Raw genomic sequence first — 22,556 nt, 5'->3', positions numbered from 1 at the left:
AACCAAGAAAGAAATTTATCTAACAACAACTAATCCATAAACTAAAACAAAGTATATAAATACAAACAAGAGGAGTTTAGCTACTTGGATCGGGCCCTAATATAAGAGCTTCAGCCCTCTAAGGTAACTCAGTGCTAGCTCAAAAAGGATTTCATCTTTATTATGAAAATAATAATAGGATTACATGAAACTGTTGTTATAGACAATTTTGTGCCTTACAACAACAAGCATGAATTGTCAATAATCCAAGGGATCCAAAGTTCCCTAAACATGATGTTCCCACCCCTAGAGGAACAAGGTCAGCAAACCAACAGCTCTCAGATCAGTTCTCCACCTGAAAACACTCAAAAACAAGCAATCCTGAAATCAAAGCAGGTGCTCCACTAGGTTTCTGCGCTGAAACTCAGTTGCTCCATGGTGTACCTGCGTTGCAAAGCAAGTGGGACAAAGGCCACCTGCGCTGAGCGAGAAGGGACAAGTGGCACAGTTAGTCATTGCTTTGGAATCTTCCAAAAATGACACTTGGATCAGGGATTTCGCCTTGTGATGAGTCAGAGGCTTTGTTTCTCCAAGTGGAAGCAAGGTTCACCAAGTGGACTCAAGAACTGAAGATCAACTAAAGATTAACTGAAGAGAGAGAGGACACAAGGCAGCTACACATCAGTTGCAAGGTGACTCATCCTTTCTCAATTCATCTATATATTGAGCTCTCTCCTATGAGCTCAGGAGGCTGGAATTTTGTGCAAAGTAATGATATGCTGTTGGTTTCATTATTGAGTTATTGGGTGAATGTTTGAGAGAGGTGAAGAAGAGCAATTCTTTCTGCTGGGAGGTGTTGCTGGGTTGGAGCCTTCAATGGTTGTAATACTCTCAGAACCTTTATTTCTTCATTAATAAAAGCTATTGAGGTTCTTATATGTGCTCTTGTTTCAATAATATATTGTGATGATTGCATGTTTGGTTTACACTAATCCATGAACCAGTTATGATTGCATGCCTCTTGTAGTTTCCTTCTTTGTTATTTTGCAGGATCTCATTATAGCTGGGCGAGCAGAAGAACAAAGAGCTAGGAGCAAGCGGCCAAAGAGAAGAGTTTGGATTCGACATTAAGCGCAAGGCAACGGTTAGTGCTTTCTCCATTCTCTTTTGCTTTCATAAAGAAGTAAACCTTAAGTAGTTTGTTTTACAGTTGTTGCTAAGGAACTGTCACCCTTAGAGTGGGATAGGGTCATCCGAGTCGGATACTTTTCCCTACAACAAACTGGCGACTCCGCTGGGGATCGTATCCGTTTGATTGTGTTTGTAGTATTTTGCTATTCATTTCCTGAACAAAAGAGTACCAAATCGAAAAGCTTTTGACTATATCAAAAGCGAAGTAGAGGGCAGCTGCTCTTTCTCATTTTCTGAGCAAATTCATGATTTGAAGAGCTGATCTACAAGGATCCTTGTAAGCTCTTAGTGATAGCTTTGCACCTTCTTAATCATCCCTTTGAGTGTGCTTGACTGATTGCTTCTGATTTGAGTAAAAACCGTGCATTTTTGAGAAAATTATGACCCGGAAACTGTGAAAACGCAATTCTCGTTTTCCAAAGCAGGTAGTACACAGGCTACCTGATTTGCAACGCAGGTCCCGAAGGGGCTACCTGCGCTGAGAGCCAGTTTGGCTGTGCAGAGCCTGCGTTGGCCCAAATTTGCCTAGTGCATTTGGGGTTTCCTCCTTTCTCTTGCCTGTTTTCACTTAGTTTTGCTGCTAGGTGTCAGTCTTGTGCCTGTTTTGAAACCAATATTACTTGCCATCATTCTGCCTCTGTTATATAACGAAATTGTACTTGTTCTTTGTATTTCTTACTCATTTACAATTTCCCATAACGAAGAGTAAACTAGTCTTGCTTTTGGCCTCTTAGATCTGAACCTGTGTTAGGCATTTTGCTGGTCTAAAGAGTTAGCTTGTTTGCTGTCCATAGCTGAGTAGTCATTTTACTTTCGTTAGTATGGTTTGATTTCATGTATTTCCAGTGATTATGCAAGTGAATCTTAAGGTGTCTTTTGATTTTGGGCAAACTTGTTTACTTTCGCTTTAAATCGAAATCAAAGTTATATAACCACTTTCTTTTTGTAATCCATCCACATTAAGAAAGGGAAAAGAAAATACATGCATTGTGCATTTTGCATTTGACTGTGTGCTTGATGATTTAGGAAAATTTGCATTTTAGTGTGTGCTCTATGATCTGTGTGAAAAGATTTGTCTTTCTTTTCCCTCAGTAGTTAAGGTTTTCAAAGTTGAAAGATTGAAAAGTTTGCTTCTCATCTTAGACCGCATTCAGGAATTTGTTATATACATCTCGTGGTGATCCTTAAAGGCAAATTGATAAGCAAGATCAACATTAAAATAAATCCAATTTACATAACAACGCTTTGTAACATAACGCAAACACATAGAAGTCTAGGTAGAGACGTGTTCCGGCGTCGTTAAACATAGTGACTGTCGATCTCTACGAAGGTGGGTGATTCCTCCTGAGAGTTGGTGGCACTAATACGGACTTGTGCTCCCACGTACCGTCGCGTATATATTGGGAGACCCCTATAGGCAATTATCCTTTATCCATAGGAAGCCGTGTCGACCGCCCTACTGATCGCGATGCAGTGAACACAGCATTCACGAAGATCGACCACCCATACCGTAAAACGTATTCTGTGGTTTCGCGAAAAGTTTGGCACACCCTTTGCCTAGAACTCCAGAGAAGTTTCTTTTGGCCTTTTTCAAACTCTATAACTGAAAAAGTCCATCCGAGCATTTGTCACTTCGGGCTCGTTAAAACATCGAAGGCGACTAGAGTCATCTTTAGCTTTTTCTCGACTCTTAAAACATGAAAAATCAAGTTTGTGTCTAAAAGCGTCGTTAATAAAATTTATTTTAAGCGGAACATAATCACCTGTTATTCCCACGTTGATCTTTCAGTTGAAAAGTATGGAGCCCACCAACCAAGGAAGTAACCTTGGTGGAAGTCCAAATCCCTTCTCCTCTTGGGGAGATGTTGGTGCGCCTCATATGGTAACATTGTCACTTCCAGGATTGACAATTGGCCTACCTGTATGGCTCTTTTCAACTAATGTAGTCCAGATCGCCACTAATCCTGAGCAGTCGAATCAACAGTCAGACCAATCTAGAGCTACCCACCAGCCTTCCACTTCTTACAATTCTTCCTCTCATCCTTCATCTTCACAAGGTAGAGCCAGCAAAAGTCAGCCTCCCATGGAGAAGAAGGAAAAGAAGAAGAGAGAAAAGAAGCAGAAGGGGCCTATGGCGAAGGCGACTGGGGGTAAGCAAAAGACAGCTGACAAAAACCCACACACTGCACCGACCGGGCCTAAATCACCATGTGTCATTTGAAAAGGGGCTCACTTCCATCGTGATTGTCCTTGTATTCCCCAGATACTAAGGGACTGGTCCCCAAGATTGCACAATCCGGTAGCATCAACCTCTGGTAGTCATGTTGATTGCAGTCCATCAACTAGCGAGAGTGAAGGACGAAGAGGGAGACCAAGATCACCCTGTATATTGTGTGAAGGCGATCACGCCATCCACAAATGTCCATTCTTAGATGAGGCAAAGAGAGTTTTGGAAGATCGCCTGGTTTCACCGTTACGACTTCCTCCTGGATACCAAAAACTCGCACCTAATCCCTCGATAGTTGAAAATCCAGCTGACCCGCTCAAGTGGTCAGCTGAAGTGTCGGTCATTGAGAATGAACCTGCTGAATCCAGACCAGACGAAAGTCTAAAGGTCGAAACGGCAGTTGACCCGGTTCTTCCTTCAGAGGTTTCATCATCCAATGACTCCGTCATTGAAGACCCATCTTCAAATGACACCCTCACTGAAGAGGATAAGGATGACACCGTCCATATTCTTTTCATCAACACAGACTCTGATGAGCATCAGGGCAATGTGCGCATTCCTTTATCGCAGGAAGGAACATCGTCAGGGTCGTATCCGGCCGTATATTCGGTCCCACCACCAAGCAACCTAGTTGTATCCTTTGATTGGAATCAACTAGGCAGACCCCGGTTACCAGCCAGTATCCCATTCAAAATCATAGTCCAAATCTACAGAATGGTGATGGCTGGAACTATCATTGATGAAGGGGCATCTGTGAGTATCCTTTCCTCTGTTGCTTGGAAAGCACTGGGTTGCCCGACGCTTTTACCTGAGATGAGAAATCTATCAGGTTTTGATAAAGGAACCAGTCACCCGTTAGGGATTCTCCCCAATGTTCCAGTTACATTGAAAGGGAAGACAGTTCATATGAACATCATGGTCGTCCAGGGACCCTTGGCATATAACTTACTCCTTGGATGAGACTATATATATTGCATGGAGGAAATAGTGTCCTCGCTCTTTAGAGTCATGTGTTTTCTGCACGAAGGAAGAATGGTCAAGCTCGTAGACCAACATTCATTTCCAGGATCACGCATTGCAAATAGTCAAATACCATCCCTTAACGGTTTATTCACTCAAGGAATGCCACCGCCCCCGGTTCTACTTCCCGATGAATGCGAGTAATTCGAGAAGAAAAGAATGGGGACCCAGGGGGCATGCACCCTGGCCTGCCTCGGGCAGAGAAAACCTTAGGTATAAAGTTAATTTCCGCAGAAGAATGGACTAGTCCGTACCCCGTCCGAAAAAGGAAGAAAGGGTTGTTCTAGGATAAAATTCTTTTGTCAAAGTTATGTTGAAGCGGAAGAATCGCTCCCTTTGTCTAAAGAAGTGGGCTCTCCTAAGGAGGGGATCTATTTGTGGCAGCAAGAAGGCACCATATTTGAATGTCAAGCCTCACCCATTAAAACAATATGTTTTAAAAGGGAAGTAGGGGCAGTCTTCAAAGAAAGAGAGGAAATTGCTGCAACAAGTAGTCACCATCCTTAGCAACCTAATGATAGACATCGCCGAAAAGAGAGTTTAGTTTGTGGCAGCAAACAAAACCATTTTTCGGATAATAAGTAAGAGGACCTCTCCCCCGTAACACCAATGTTTTATCTGTTGCGATCTTGCAAAAATCAAAAAGTGAACTGATGGGAAGACAAGTACCATCGGCACCGAAAAATAACGAGAAGACAAGTATCGTTAAAAATATAGCAAGACGACAAGCAGAAAAACAAAGGTGGGACAGAGGAGAAGAAGAGCCTTGAAATTATACTTTATACCTGGGGGCATGCAAACCTTTTGGAGTGCAAGCACGGGACGACTATTTATTTTTTAAATTTTTAGGTCCTCCCTTTAAACCTGTAGGTCTAACCCGTTAAACTCGTAGGATTAGCCGTTTCCAGCTTGCATAAAGAAAGGATGAAGGGCAAAAGTTAAAACCTGCCAAATTGGAGTAATTAGTGAGGTATCGCTCCTTAAATAAGATTACCTCACCTAAAGCATTCCTTGTATTAAGACTGGTACAAATTGAGCAGTTTTAGCAATGTTCATGCTCGTTAAAAAATAAACGCAAGAATCGAGCAGTTTTGTACAGAGTTCATGCTCGTTAAAAAATAAACACAAGTTGTGAGCAATCTTTCCCTACAGTTCAAGCTCATCCAGAAAAAATGAACCGGTAAGCAACCTCGAGAAATGTAACCTTTGAAAGCCATATTAAAAGCCCTTGGTCGTGTTTATATGCCATCACCTCCATCCGTTCATTTGGCCAATCGTTCACCTCCATATGTTTGTTTACCCATTTTGAGGAACAGCTGCGAAGAGTGATTTCACTTAGCCATCCTTGTGACACTGCCGTGATTGGAGAATTCCAACCTGTACCTGGAATCTGCTGCTATCCCTGTTCATCACTCGTTCCTCAAAAGACGAGTCTTCTTTGAGCTCTTTTCACTGACTCGTAAAATATGAAAAGTTTGCCAAGTTTTGGCCTTCCAGCTCGTTAAAGGACAAGAAGAGCTATCCCTCCTCTAGATTTTAATCTTTTTGGACCTGAGGGATTATTACACAAAAAGATCGAGCGCTTGTTTTGTTCGGCTCGTTAAAGAAATCGAAAATTCATCCCTTCTGTATTGTTTTATACTTTTTCGGACTTAAGGGATTAGAAGACGAAAAAGGAATTTTGGAGTTAACTTTTCGTACCTTTTCAGACTCTCTAAAATTGAAAAGGACCGAGTTTTCTTTGTCGTTAGACTCGTTAAAATGATTAAATAGCGACAAACTTGTCTTTAGACGAGAACGAGTTTCCCTATCGCTAGGCTCGTTAAAACATAGCGATGGGCTTGCCCGAAGGGCAGGTTATAGAACAAGCATATGTTATCCTCCTCAAGCTTGACAAAAATAAAGAGATACTGGTCAGCAATGACTGGGGAAAAATTGGGAGAACCTCACAGCATTAATGGTAGCAAGTCGCTCTTGAACATGACACTTTGTCCTCCGTATGACATCGGGTTGGGTTGTTTCATTCACCGGTCTCATAACCATGGTCCTCGCCACACCATCCACAATTGGGGTAATGCTACCAATCCATCACATCAGTGTCGTTATATGTTCAAGAGATGTGGTTCTGTAAAGAGTCAACCGTGTTCCACCCACTGCCATACATTATCCTTCATCCACTTCATGACCGCCACCCTGAATCATACATCACAGTTTGTTTTCACCTCATCACAATCACTAGCTCCGTTCCGTGTCACTGATGTGGGATTCATTAAGGCCCTCCTTTGACGGATTGCTCCTTGTCGACATCAGCTCATTATCCAAGGAGTTGATCTAGGAACAACCCCCTCAGTACTTTGAAGCTTGCATGCCTCAATGGCAAGTTTCTCACTTCCGGCGATAGGTATACATCAATGACCTTCGACCAGAAGATTTTGCATGGTGGTCGATGCCAAGTCCTTTATTCCCACCATGTGGATTGTACTACCGTACCTTGAGGGTCATCATCCTTATCGGTGACTCCTCTCGCGCTTGTTAATGGTTTACATCATTGACCGGTAATCAAGCGATGTCTTTCCATGTTCGACTTCAAGAAATTCTCACATGGATCGACTTGTACATCGAGTGAAGATCGGAAGAGATTGAAGACCCCGGATCTAGTTTCATCCATCCGGGCTGCGATATATATTCAGGACATAAAGACATTTGATATGTACATCATTACAGCAGATGATAATTTCGGCAGAGAATCATCAGACTACAATCAGACGATCGTCTGTTCTATGTACCAAAATGTATTTATAAAGCTGAGCATGGGAATGCCCGCCTCAGCTAGATCATGAAAAATGTATGAAAAATAATGTATTGTATTGTATCTTATTACAGGACACTTCTCAGCATATTGAATGAACTTCGGATCCTCTCAATAAAGCATTTCACCCGATAAACGACCTCATACTTTAGGGGGCATCTGTTATAGACAATTTTGTGCCTTACAGCAACAAGCATGAATTGTCAATAATCCAAGGGATCCAAAGTTCCCTAAACATGATGTTCCTACCCCTAGAGGAACAAGGTCAGCAAACCAACAGCTCTCAGATCAGTTCTCCACCTGAAAACACTCAAAAACAAGCAATCCTGAAATCAAAGCAGGTGCTCCACTAGGTTTCTGCGCTGAAACTCAGTTGCTCCATGGTGTACCTGCGTTGCAAAGCAAGTGGGACAAAGGCCACCTGCGCTGAGCGAGAAGGGACAAGTGGCACAGTGAGTCATTGCTTTGGAATCTTCCAAAAATGACACTTGGATCAGGGATTTCGCCTTGTGATGAGTCAGAGGCTTTGTTTCTCCAAGTGGAAGCAAGGTTCACCAAGTGGACTCAAGAACTAAAGATCAACTAAAGATTAACTGAAGAGAGAGAGGACACAAGGCAGCTACACATCAGTTGCAAGTTGACTCATCCTTTCTCAATTCATCTATATATTGAGCTCTCTCCTATGAGCTCAGGAGGCTGGAATTTTGTGCAAAGTAATGATATGCTGTTGGTTTCATTATTGAGTTATTGGGTGATTGTTTGAGAGAGGTGAAGAAGAGCAATTCTTTCTGCTGGGAGGTGTTGCTGGGTTGGAGCCTTCAATGGTTGTAATACTCTCAGAACCTTTATTTCTTCATTAATAAAAGCTATTGAGGTTCTTCTATGTGCTCTTGTTTCAATAATATATTGTGATGATTGCATGTTTGGTTTACACTAATCCATGAACCAGTTATGATTGCATGCCTCTTGTAGTTTCCTTCTTTGTTATTTTGCAGGATCTCATTGTAGCTGGGCGAGCAGAAGAACAAAGAGCTAGGAGCAAGCGGCCAAAGAGAAGAGTTTGGATTCGACATTAAGCGCAAGGCAATGGTTAGTGCTTTCTCCATTCTCTTTTGCTTTCATAAAGAAGTAAACCTTAAGTAGTTTGTTTTACAGTTGTTGCTAAGGAACTGTCACCCTTAGAGTGGGATAGGGTCATCCGAGTCGGATACTTTTCCCTACAACAACTGTCAACAAAAGTAAGCTCAAAGCTGAGCAAAGCAATTCTGCAACAAAAATTTGAAAATTTGACTAACTCTCTAATGAGGCCCTAGGCATTTCTACTTATACAACTGAAGCTCCCAATAGATTTCTTAAAATCAAGGACGCTTGGCTCCCAAAACTCGAGATAAACGTAAGTTATCCTCCACTTGCTCGGTTGCCTCCTAGTGCATTGATTTGGCTGTTTGTGCTCCAAGTTGCATGAAGGATAATTTGAAGTGGGGAGTCATAAATGAGGGGGATACCCTCCTATAAATCCTCTCCTTTGTCCACTTTGAATTATTGTTGCCAACTGTCCATTAAATCTTTAACTTTGTCTTCAAAATTCAACAAAAATTTGCATTAAGCACATATTAGACTCCATGGCAACATAACCAACCCAACTCACTCCATAAGCATAAATATAATAAAAAAACATACAATAAGCTAAGAGAATGGTTGATTAAACTATGTTAGGAGGAAAAATGAGCCCATATAATTACTCATTTATGGGGCTCATCAACATTCAGTACTGAAAAGTTGAAGTAGATTTCATTTCTATCATTTTAAAAACTCCAGTTTATTTTACCTTTCAAGTTGTCAGTGTGGTTTTTTATAGCAAAGACTTCATATTCAGAGGAGAAGGCACATGGATCTATAGGTTCTATGAATTATACAGGATAAAGCGGTCCCTAGTTGGAGCCGATGTTGTAGCATTTTTTGGTTTTGGTAAGTCAGTATCAATTAGTCAAAAATGAAAATATGTTTAAAAAAAATGTTAAGTTAGGATATGGACAAAAAGAATATTCAATTTTAAAATTGTTAGGGATTTTTGATGAATAAGTCCATATCAAATAAAATTATAGAATAGATGCCCTAAAAAATGGAGGCAAAAATAAAATGCTAGGTTAGAAAGAAAAGAAAAAAATAATAAAGTCTGAAAGTGTTGCAAATCCAAATGCCACTACTCTTAGTATAGTTTAGTTTGGCAAAGAAAATTGTGTGCAGATTGTCTAAATACCACACTAGCTCATACAATCCAATTATACAGTTCAATCGTGCTTGGATTTGATTTAAATTATTTTTCAATAGGTAGCAAATAAAATTGGTTCAACTGTTTAATCTAAGCCAATGGAGGAAATAAGGGATAGATGTGAATTAGTCATTAAAAGGAAATATTGAGTTGCTAGAATAAATGCACTCGGATGAATAAATTAAAATGTTAGGAGTGTAAAGGGTAGGTAGACATATTAGAAATAATTGGAGCATGAAAGGTTTTTATCCTAAGTTGTAACATTGAATAATGCATGCATACAATGTTGCATTTTTAATTAACCATAATTCTAACTACCCATGTATTTTACGATATCCTAAATTCATTCATTCATTCACCATAACACCAAACTGTCACATCCACCAAAATCATGACCCCACCATCACTTTCCACTCACATGTTAAAACCTTTTCACCTTACCTTAGATCCTGCATGCTCCCTTGAGATCCGATGGTCCACATCACTCCTCGGCCCTCTTTCGCTGTCCGAACTTTATCGGTGGGGGAGGGGGTCCAAAGTGGGAAGTTTCTAAAATTTCCTTCTTAAACCACCTTATCCCCATTTTAGTCTTTTGGGACTTCAAATCCTGAAACAACTTACCACCTCAAGCTACTCCTGAACGTGGTTAACATGTGACCGTTTACCACCACTCCATGTTAATATCCACGTCTACTCCATGTCACTTCTTCCATCCAATCAACTGTCACCTATATGTTATTCATTCAATTCATAACTCCCGCAAATTTATGTCCCAAAAACCCATTAATTAATCTTGTTGGACAATTAATGTAGATTTAACCGTTCCTTCAATAGCTTCACTCCAATTTTTCCATTAAAAGCCATGTTGAAAATGGTTACACAGTGTATTTTTGTAACCAAATTGATCCCTCAAAGATTTCCTCCTTACAACTCAAATACAATCTGGCACTTAAGTAGCTATTTTGTCCTATTCAAAAGAAGGCCGACATCCAAGTCCACTTGTCTATATTCAGTCATATTGTTTTTACTGTTATCACTCAATTTTAGACCCATTTTTTCTATTTCCATCACTTTATATATGAAACTCATTTGATAAGATGCCTCCTAAGGGAAAAGAAATTGTAGAAATCCCAAATCCTCTTATTCATCCATAGGTTGACTTCCATCATACTCCCTGGTTGACAGAGATTGTAAAATCATTGAGACTTCTCCTCAATTTGATTTATATGAAATTTACTACAGGATGGAGGATCAATTAATTCATCAGACAGATGAAATAGGATTGTGGGACTCCCTCCTTCCCCCTGACATTTTCCCTCAGATACAAAGAGCACCTGAATTGTTCAAGAAATGCCATGAGTCCTATGATCCTATTCAAAGAGAAACCATTTCACGCATAGGAAAAATCCTTTATTTCATCAATGTTGAGTCCATTGAAAAGATGCTGCAAGCTCCAACTATTACACCAACCCATACTTTTTCTCATAAAATCCTGATAGAAGCTTATCAAAATCTATATTTTACTAAAATATCCCACACTCTTGAGCTTTTCATAGCTATAGATAGTCCACTGCCTAAAAGGAACCCTCTCTATGATTCATCCATGTTCCCTCACAGAACCAAGCAAATCACCACTACTTTGTACTATCTGCTTGGTTACAATTTTGATCAATATATTAATGAAGCTATCCTAGGTTTCTTGTCCATCTTTTCTGTTGATTCCAAACCCACTATTCTCTATGACTTTATCCAATTCATAGCTAAATCCATACATGAGAAATTTGTCTAGTTTAACACTGAAGAAGTATTCAAGTATGCTTCAATACTTATGTACCTTTTTATATATTTTCAAGGAGACAAATTATGATTCACCTTATAGAAGTTAGATGAGGAAGGCAACCAACATTAAGTGATCTTTTGGACTACAATGGGAATGAAGGAGAAAGAAGAGTTTACCTATAAATATTTCATAGAATTGTTTATTCATCTAGATATTAGTCTTATGAGCAGCACTCCAGTACCAAGAATTAGTGATGAAATTGTGAAAGTGTTGTAGCTAGTTTATCAAGCTAGAACAGGAGATTGGTATCTTTATCAAAAGTACATATAAATCAGGGTTTATGGTTGTGAGCTTCCACCCTACAAACTTCCCAAGTACCTACCCATAAAAATATTTTCACTAGAATATATTAGGCAGAGGTTAAATGAAAATGAAGTACACTTTGTGGCAAAAAAGAGGAAATCTCAATTCAAGCTAAAAGCTTAGGTTGGTCCATTCATCCGCAATACCAAAGCAACAGGAGAAGGACCAGACAAGTTAATAAAGGAAATTAAGTTTGGTCTTAGTTTCACTTGTTCTTATGACCCAATGGGAGTTATTTCTAAACTCGGGGTTGAAACTAAGTTTACTGCATATCACCACACTTCTAGACCTGAGATCTAGAGCATTACAAAAATCAATTAGAATGGAAAGAGAACACCCTTCAAGAAATTGAAGAGCGGGAATTTTCTACTTCAAATGTGCAAACTCCACTTACACAGGAAAAGATAGCTAAAAGAGAAAGGGAAGAACAATCATCCCCTACAATTGAAGCATCAAGCTAGGGCTTTAGGATTGTGCATAGGAAAAAGAGACCTATGATCTTTGTTATTTTTGGAGAAACACATGAGTCTCAAAAAACAACATTTGATGGACTTGGAGAGACTATGCTTTATGCATAGTTTGGTGGACATTCTACCTAGTCCCCAACTCATTCCACTACTTCTCATGAAAAGCAGGTAATTCAAACCACTGGAAGCATTTAGAAGGACAAGGAGGATGACATATTTCATGTTTTCAATGAGATTAAATAGAAGAATAAAGAGTTGAAATTGAACACCTACACCTGGTTCTGGAAACACTCCTCCAACTGTCATGCCAAACTTCTTTCAGTCTTTGACTCTAAGAAAGGGAAAATGTAGATGGTTGTTGGGTCCCTTTAAAAATAGTGATTACCCCATTACTATTGTAGTTATACCCCTTATTTATATTTTTGTGCCCCTATTACCCCCATATTGTTATTTTTGTGCCCCATAGAATCCCTCTATTGTTATTTTTGTGGCTTTATATTATTATTGTTAGGTCGGCTCGATTATATTGTGACTCCTTAGACTCCTATATATAGAAAGGAGGTTTTGTCATTTGTATCATCCAAGAATTGTTCATTTATGTAATGTAAAGGAGGTTGCCCCCTCGAAGAGGCTGAATTCTAAGGCGTTGATCTATCTTTTCTATCTTTTCTTGAGCTGGTTTCATAACATTTGGTATCAGAGCTTTGGATTCTAGGGTTTCTCTGCTCCAAACAGGTCATCGTGGAATTTTCGCTATAACTTTTTTTCTGTGATGTTTCAGAAGTCGCAAAAAAAACCCATTTGATAAGACATCGTGCTAAACCTCGGTTCCCAATTTCAGAGATTTTGGCGCGCTATTTACGGAGATATGATCTGAGGAATTTGGTATTTTTGAAAACTCCTGAATTACATTCAAAACAGGTGACCTGGGGAAAATCGCCATAACTTTCGCTCTAGGAATTGGATTGAAATTTCGTAAAAAGGTACAAAAAGAGGACGGACTGCAGTTTCTTTTGTATGTGTTTTAGATTCAAAGGTTGAAAGAGTGACTCGTGGCACGTCGTACAAGTTCGCTCTACTGAACCAGCCTAAAAGAAATTCACCTTGGGAGATTTCACATAACTCTTCCTTGGGGAATCCAATTTAGCTCAGACTTATGGCATTGGAAAGAGGACATAGAAGGCTAGTACAAGTAGAAATTTCAGAACTGGATGATCTGAAATTACAGAGATACATCATATTCAATATCAGGCTTCTATAAAGTGAAAAAAGGTGTGTAGTTTTTTTTTAAATTTTTGTGTAAGCTTGGTTTAACGGAATTCAAAGGGCATAGTAAAGAATTATTATTGGTAAATGATGCGCCAAGGAAAGAAAATGCAAACACCTAGTAAGGAACCTGAAAGCTCTAGCATGACGCATGAAGAAGATGAAGAAATGCTACATGGTATATCAAAATTACAAGAACAAGTGCAACAAATGTTACGCTCACAAAAACAACAGAAGCTAAGATAAGTGGCGTGGAATCTAAGATAAATGGCTTGGAATATAAGATAAAGGGCATGGAAGCTAAGATGGATGATTTGAAGACATATTTGAAGAGAGACATGGCAGATTTGAAGATAGATTTGAAGACAGACATGGAAGAATTGAAGAAGTTGCTACAAGAAAGGGTCACTAATGGTGAAAAGGTAGTAAAGGAAACTCATGATGAGAACAAAAGAAATGTTAATCATGATTCCATAGATGCTAATGTTGGATCGAAGAATCACCATATTCCAAAAATCGATATGAGGAAGTTTGATGGCAAGGATCCCACCACATGGATATTACAGATGGAGCAATTCTTCGATCTCAATAATGTGCAAAACGAACAAAAGGTACGTATGGAAACTGTATATTTGGAACCAAATCAGTTTGTATGGTATCAATGGCTTTGCTCTCGTAAACAATTTATCACTTGGGCAATTTTTACGGAAGAATTGATAGCACATTATGAAGATACAAAAAGCAACACTTTTTTTAGCCAATTGATAAGTCTCAAACAAAAGGGTTCAGTAATGGAGCACATTGAGGAGTTCCAAAAATTGAACATAAGGGTAAAAGATATTCCAGAGGAGCATAGGATTGATGTGTTCATAGGGTCTTTAAAGGATAATATCCAACATGATGTTCGCCTTTGGGAACCTGATTCATTAGAGAAGGCATTCAGGTTAGCAAGAAAAATGGAAAGCAAAATTATGGCAACCAGGAAGCATACCACTCACAACTATAAAGACGGAAGTGTTGTTGCCCCTAGTCTTCCACAACCTATAAGGTTGACACCACAACAATTGGAAGAAAAAAGAGCAAAAGGGCTTTGTTACAGTTGTGATAGCAAATACACTAAAGGTCATAAGTGTGCTGAGAAGAAATTATTCTACATAGATTGTGAAGAGGAAGAAGAAAAGGAGAAAGAAAGGTCAAAAGAAGAAGATATACTCCAGGAACAAAGCCTAGATGAAGAACAAATAAATCTGACCATATCTTGTAATGCATTGGCGGGAATTACCACTCCTCAAACCATCAAGATAGAAGGACAAATCAAGAAGAAAAAGGTAATAGTGTTGATTGATTCAGGAAGCACCCACAATTTTATTCATTGTAGGGTAGCAAAAGAATTGAATTGCTTCCTATATCCGACACCAGAGTGTCAAGTGATGATTGCAAATGGAGGAACAATAATTTTCTCTGGAAAGTGCCATAATATCAAGCTATCCATGGGAGAATATGTATTGACTAGCCCAATGCTTTCCATTCCAATGGGAGGTGTTGATGTTGTACTAGGAGTCCAATGGCTACAATCCTTGGGTACAATAGCTTTTAATTTTCAAGAACTTTTCATCAAATTTTCTATGGAAGGAAAGGAAGTTGAATTAAGGGGTATTGCAGGGAAACCAGGAAAGATAATCAGCTCTAATGGCATGACAAAGCTTCTAAAAAAGGAGCAAAGAGGTGTAATTGCACAATTATGTTCGCTAGATGTTTCCACATTGGAATCATCTATTTCTCCAGATCTCCAAAAAGTCCTGGACAATCATTCCAAGGTATTTGAGACTCCAAAAGGTCTCCCACCTATGCGTGATCATGATCATGCTATTCATCTGATTCCAGGAAGTGTTCCTCCAAACATCAGGCCGTACAGATATCCCTATGTCCAAAAAAGTGAAATTGAACATATGGTTGCAGAAATGCTAGAGACTGGTATAATTCAACCGAGTCAAAGTTCTTTCTCAGCTCCAGTAGTATTGGTGCACAAGAAGGATGGATCATGGCACATGTGTCTGGATTATAGGGAGCTCAACAAGCTCACTATTAAAGATAAGTTCCCCATTCCTGTTATTGATGAATTACTGGATGAATTGCATGGATCAATTTACTTCACCAAGTTGGATCTTCGTTCCGGATATCATCAAATCAGAATGAAGATTGAAGACATTCCGAAAACGGAATTTAGAACTCATGAGGGTCATTATGAATTTTTGGTCATGCCTTTTGGCCTTACCAATGCACCTTCAACATTTCAAGGTTTGATGAATTCAATTTTCAAACCATTCCTTAGAAAATTTGTGTTAGTATTTTTTGATGATATACTAATCTACAGTAAGTCTTGGAAGGATCATGTTGAACATGTTGATAGGGTGCTACAACTATTGGAGCAGAAACAATTATATGCAAAAAGATCCAAATGTTTATTTGGAGTCCAGGAGGTGAAATATTTGGGTCATATTGAATCTCATGAAGGAGTTAAGGTAGACCCTAGTAAAATTAAAGCCATTAAGGAATGGAAAATCCCGACATCCATAAAGAATTTGCAAGGATTTCTTGGGTTGACAGGGTATTATCGCAAGTTTGTTAAGAATTATGGGAGAATAACAACACCTCTAACAAACATTATTGAAGAAAGATTCATTTTCATGGACTCCGGAAGCAACAAAGGCCTTTGAACATCTTAAAGAGGCAATGTGCCAAGCACCGGTCTTAGCTACACCGGACTTCACAAAAGATTTTATTGTGGAATGTGATGCTTCAGGAAATCGAATTGGTGTTGTTCTAATGCAAGATGAAAGACCCGTTGCTTTTGAAAGTTGTCCAATCAAGGGAAAGATTTTAAGCAAAGCTATTTATGAGAAGGAAATGCTGGCAATACTCCATGAACTTAAGAAATAGTGACCCTACCTAATGGGAAGACACTTCGAGGTAAAAACAGATCATGATAGCCTTAAATACTTTTTAGAACAAAGATTATCCTCTGAAGAGCAACAAAATTGGGTCACAAAGATGTTGGGTTATGACTTTGAAATCATCTACAAAAAAGGGAAGCAAAATGTGGTGGCAGATGCACTCTCAAGAAAGGATGAGGATGTGGAAGCATTGTTGTGTGCCATTTCTATTATCCAACCAGATTGGATAAACGAAGCAAGGGAGGAATGGAAGAATGAAGAAGAAGTGTGGGCACTTATTCGAAAGCTACAACAAGATTCTAGTACTTATTATACATTTAGCTGGCAAAATGATTCGTTATGGTACAAAGATCGCTTATACCTCTGTAAGAATTCCCAGCTAAAAAAAAAGATTCTTATGGAATTGCACACTTCTCCCTTAGGAGGGCACTTAGGATTTTTAAAATCTTACCACATGGTTAAGAAGGAATTTTTGGGATGGCCTTAAATCAGATATTCAAAAGTTTGTGGCGGAATGTTTGGTTTGCCAGCAAAATAAAGTTGAAACAATTAAGGCACCAGGTCTATTACAACCTTTATCCATTCCAAGCCAATGTTGGGAGGAGGTTTCAATGGATTTTATCACATGTTTACCCAAGTCTGAGGGAAAGAGTGTCATCATGGTGGTAGTTGACAGACTTACCAAGTATGCACACTTTTGTGCATTATCAGATCCATTTAAAGTCAGTACAGTTTCTACTGCATTTATGGAAACAGTTCAAAAGCTACATGGAAACCCAAAGATTATTGTAAGTGACAGAGATCCCATTTTCACTGGAAATTTTTGGACGGAATTATTTTCTTGTCTTGGTACTCAGTTAGCTCATAGCTCATCTTATCATCCTCAATCTGATGGGAAAACTGAGATAGTAAACAAATGCTTGGAAGGATATCTTCGTTGCTTTGTATCTGATAAACAAATACAATGGGTCAAATGGTTGCCTCTGGCTGAATGGTGGTATAACACTTCCTTGCATACAGCAACAAAAATGACCCCATTTATGGCACTTTATGGGTATCAACCACCATCCATCACATCATATTTAAGAGAAAATTCTAAGGTTCAGGCAGTGAAACATCACATCGAACATCAACAACAAGTCCTCCAACCCTTAAAGGATAACCTCGTGTTGGCACAAAATAGAATGAAACAACAGGCAGATCAACATCGCAGTGAAATAAGTTTTGATGTAGGTGATTGGGTATTCCTACGACTACAACCATATAAGCAAATGTCCCTAAAGCAAGCTAAGAAGGATTGTTACATAGTAATTTGTCACCGTTTGTCACCGTCCCTGTTACCCCGCTCTCGCATGCTGGAGGACTCATTCCGAGACCTGTGAGAAGTGGCATGACCTGAAACCACTTGCATTATATTCCTCTAAGTATGAGCTTCATATGACCTGAAGACATCTCCTGCAGAATACCCATAAAAAGACCTCTTTTTGCATTGGCGCGGTTCCACAGTGTACTGCTCGCGCCAATGGGGGAAATCCTCTAAAGAAGGCGCGCCAGTTGGTGCTCTGTCTCAGAGTCACACTTGCGCCAACCTAGTTGGGTAAAGTTTTTGACAAACAAACTTCCGAAGGTTCTCCCTAACCCATTCGTCAACTGAATCTATGTTGAGGTAGGATGGTTTTGCTTCGAATCTCCATAGAAGGGAAGTGGTTTGCCACCTTTCATGGAAGCTTCTAAGTGATAAAGTCAATCCCATGAATATTGTGGTTGATCATATCTCCTTCCCCTCTATCTATAAAAGCTTGTTCTTTTGCCTTGAGAAAGCTAGTTCCAGCAGAGTGCTAGTGATAGTAAAAGTTCCAAGAGTTCAAGAGATTGAAGTTACAAGAGCCTTCTTTGCATCCATAAGGCCAAATCTAAGTGAGAAGATTCTTGTCACCAAGGAGAGAGAGGCTTGTTTCCCATCCCAACAAGCTTTGCAAGACTTGTGTAGCTGATCACCTAGCCAAAGGAGGATTTGACGTCAGAACTATGGTTGTATTCTTCTTTGTTGTTTATCAATAAAAGATGACTATCATTATGGTTCCACTCTCATTGTCCTTTGTAATGATTGATGTTGAGTTATATCTTTTCTGACTGATATATAATTGCATCTATTGGATTTTATGCTTGTATTTGTTTTGTTCTTTGCATGTGCAGGTGTCCAACCATGGAGATCGTGGGGATCGTGACCGGCCGAAGCAAAGGAACGAGAGCGACGTCTCTTCTACGAATATTAGCATTGGAATCCAAGTAGGTTCTCATCATCCACCTTTAATTTGCAATTAGGAACTTGCGTGATAGCATTGTTTGATTGTTACTAGACCCGGTCTAGGCCAGTAGGGATCATCTCTATCCGTAGAGGGGATTTATCTCCACAACAAGGATAATAAATTATCACCAAAGTATTATGGTCCGTACAAGGTGTTGCAAAACATTGGTACTATGTGATACAAATTGGAGCTTCCTACAGCTTCTCGATTGCACCCAGTTTTCCATGTTTCATATTTAAAGAAGGTTATAGGTGACAAGCTCCCAATTCAAACAATATTGCCAGAACTTGACGAGGAAGGAAAAATTATATTGGAACCGGAAGCAGTCACAGAAAAAATAACTCGACAGCTACGAAATCGATCAATTTTAGAGTATCTTATCAAGTGGAAGAACTTATCAGCTGAGATTCCACATTGGAGGATGAGAATTTTATGCAGAAGTATCCAGAACTACTCAAGCGTTGAGGACAACACTTTTTTGAAGGAGAGGGGCATGTTGGGTCCCTATAATACTAGTGATTACCCAATTACTATTGTAGTTATACCCCTTATTTATATTGTTGTGCCCCTATTACCCCCATATTTTTATTTCTGTGCCCCATAAAATCCCTCTATTGTTATTTTTATGGCTTTATATTATTATTGTTAGGTCGGCTGGATTATATTGTGACTCCTTAGACTCCTATATATAGAAAGGAGGTTTTGTCATTTGTATCATCCAAGAATTTTTCATTTATGTAATGTAAAGGAGGTTTCCCCCTCGAAGAGGCTGAATTCTAAGGCGTTGATCTATCTCTTCTATCTTTTCTTGAGCTGGTTTCATAACAATGGCTTTCCTGCAAGCTCAAATTCCATAGCCTACGACTCATACACATTATCAGAAGAAATCCTAATTTGAATTTAATGTAAAGGATGTGCATCCAATTGATTAAATTGAGATGCACAAACAAACTAGACATATGATTTCTTCCACTTTAACTCCTACTGACACGAGATTTTCAAACTTACAGGTCACCCTAGCCAATACACAATCACAACTAAAACTGGAAAATTTTTCCTCACTCGCAAAGGACACCAAGATCAAATACTTCGAAGATTTGGTGCTAAAGATGGGATATGATCCCTCAAACATTAATGCAGCAGAAGAAATTGTTAAGAAGAAAAATGCCAAGTTCTTAGCATTAAGGAAGTAGCTCAAACTGCCAGCTTCTGAAGATCCAATGACCAAGGAAATTGAAGAAACCGAGACTCAAAAATATGACATGATGAAGCTCATCATGGAACAGAATCTACAAATAAACAGATGGAGCAGCAAATGGAAAAATTGGTTAAAGCGAAGGAAGAAGTTGTTAAGAAGGCTCAAATTCCAATGGATGTAGTTCCTCTTTCAGCAGTCTCAATAACTAGGGTTTGTAATTCAGGAACAACATCAACTATAGGTACAACAGAAGGAGATAAAAAACTTCTAGAAATTGTTCAAAATCTGTCCATTCAGACAATTGAAATGAAGAATTTGTAGGATGAATTGAAGGAATTAATACATATTAAGGCAATTTCATAGAGTTTTGTTGATGCCTCAAAAATCACTGGATCAACATCAGGGAAAAACACCCAGTCTAGACCTTAAAGCAGCTCCTTTTCTGTTGGTGGCTCCGACTGGATGTAATGGGACCAATTCGCAGTGATATATGAGTTGATGGATGATTGGTTTGTAATGTATAATGATATTGATGAGTGTTTTATTCTATGATGCAGAAATACACAAAGATAACTAATATAACCTAGGTATCCTTTTAACAACACAATTTTCGATTGTCTCTATTAAAAAAATAACCATAAAGACAAGTTATTCATAGAATAGAAATATGAATTCATATGATAATTACTTTGTTTAAGGAGTTCTCCTTAAACAAAGTAATAATAAAAACATTATCGCATTGATCATAATATATATCATGGACATATATATATTCAAAAGATAACAATTCTAAAACATTCAAAAGTGACAAGTTAAAGAATTGCTGAAATATATATATATATATATATATATATATATATAATAGCAATGTTGAAAAATGTTCATTCACATAGAGAAATAAAACAAAAACAGAGATAATAGTACCGTATGCATTTGGATTCTCCCGATGTAAACAACATTCAAATTCTGCTTTCCTATTTTAGAACACCTTCAAAAGATGCAAAAGTGCAAATCTTATAAAAGCCTCTTTGACAAAATCACAAAACTTTGGTCCAACTTTTGATAAAAAAATAGTAGAAGTACAGTAGTGCAACTCCCAAGTCAAGTTTTAATACAAATTGTGGACCCTTTCTAAATACATGAAAGGGCCTTAAATACTAGAAATAACAACAAACTTTGAATAAAAATCGCTATGTGCTGGTTTAACTAAAAACATATAAATCTAGGAATTATCATGAAAATAGCATTGTTGTGATGGTTGAAATGAATTCATTGTATCAACTTCTTTTACTGTGATTGCAGTTGACATATTGCAAGCATAGGCTGGATTTCTGGAGGTTTGTTGTGGGGAAAAATGCCTATTTAGGATGATCCTATCCACCTAAGGTGTGATATCGCCTTAGAAACAAACGAATGCAGCTATCATGATTTCTTCCTTTATGAAATATGAAAGAGAGGAGATCGGAAGGCTTACCGTTATCTTCCGGTTGTCCCTCGAACTAGATCCTCTTCTCTTTGAGTGTCCACAACTACTTGCCTCCTCGCTCGATCAAGAGAAAAACTACTTGAATCCCGAGAGATCACAAGAGAACAGCTACCTGTGACAAGAGAACAGCTACTTGCAACAAGAGAAGAACACAATACAAAGGCAAATATACATATTCATAAATGATTCAGGATTAGAAGTAAATCAAATATACTAATGCAATTACACAAAATACACCAGCATATAGGAAAGAATCAAGATAGCTTTATTGAAAGTAACAGTGTTCAGGAAGAGATACAACCCATAGGGCTCCAACCCAACATCTCCTTCCCAGCGACTTCCTTCTTTAGCTCCTTTCAAAGCATAATACACCCAATGTTTCTAGCCACAAACCAACAGCAATTCTTTGCAAATACCAAATTCCAGCCTCCCTAGACCTCATGAGAGAGATCTATATATAGGAGTTTTGGAGAAAGGATGAGTCAGCTTGATGCTGTTATGAAGCTGACTAGTGTCCTCTCCCACTTCAGTTCTTGAGTCCACTTGGAGATTCTTGCTTCCACTTGGAGATTTGGAACCTCTTACTCATCACCAGTCGAATTCCCTGATCCAAGTGTCATTTTGGAAGCTTCCTGGGCATTGACACCTTGAGGAATGATTCTGCCACATGTCCAAACTCGCCCAGCGCAGGTAGCCTTCTTTGCAGTTGACATTCAACGGAGGTAGACAGTGGAGCACTTGAAATTCAACGCAGATGCTCAGTGGAGCAGTTGACATGATCCAGAATTGCCTTGTTTTTGAGTGTTTTCAAGTGGAGAACTTTTGTTCAGTGCTGTGGTTTGCTGGCCTTGTTCATCTAGGGGTAGGAACAACATGTTTAGGGACTTGGGATCCCTTGATTATTGACATTTCATGCTCAGTGATGCAAGGCACAAAAATGTCTATAACAGTTGCCCCCTAAAGTATGAGGCCGTTTATCGGGTGAAATGCTTTATCTAGGAGGGTCCGAAGTTCATCCATCTGCTGGGAGGAGACCTGTATAAAATACAATACAATACATTATGATTCATACTACTTTCATGATCTAGCTGAGGCAGGCATTCCCTTGCTCAGCTTTATAAATTCATTTTTGTACATAGAACAAACGATCGTCTGATGGTAGACTGATAATTTTGGTGAAATTATCATCCTTCGAATAGGATGATCATCTGTTGCAATGATGTACATGTCAAATG

This window comes from Pinus tabuliformis, chromosome 8 (assembly GCF_031772625.1).
Source record: "Pinus tabuliformis cultivar Carrire ecotype Pingquan chromosome 8, CPIR1, whole genome shotgun sequence".
Lineage (NCBI taxonomy): Eukaryota > Viridiplantae > Streptophyta > Pinopsida > Pinales > Pinaceae > Pinus > Pinus tabuliformis.
Note: the sequence above shows the minus strand (reverse complement) of the source record.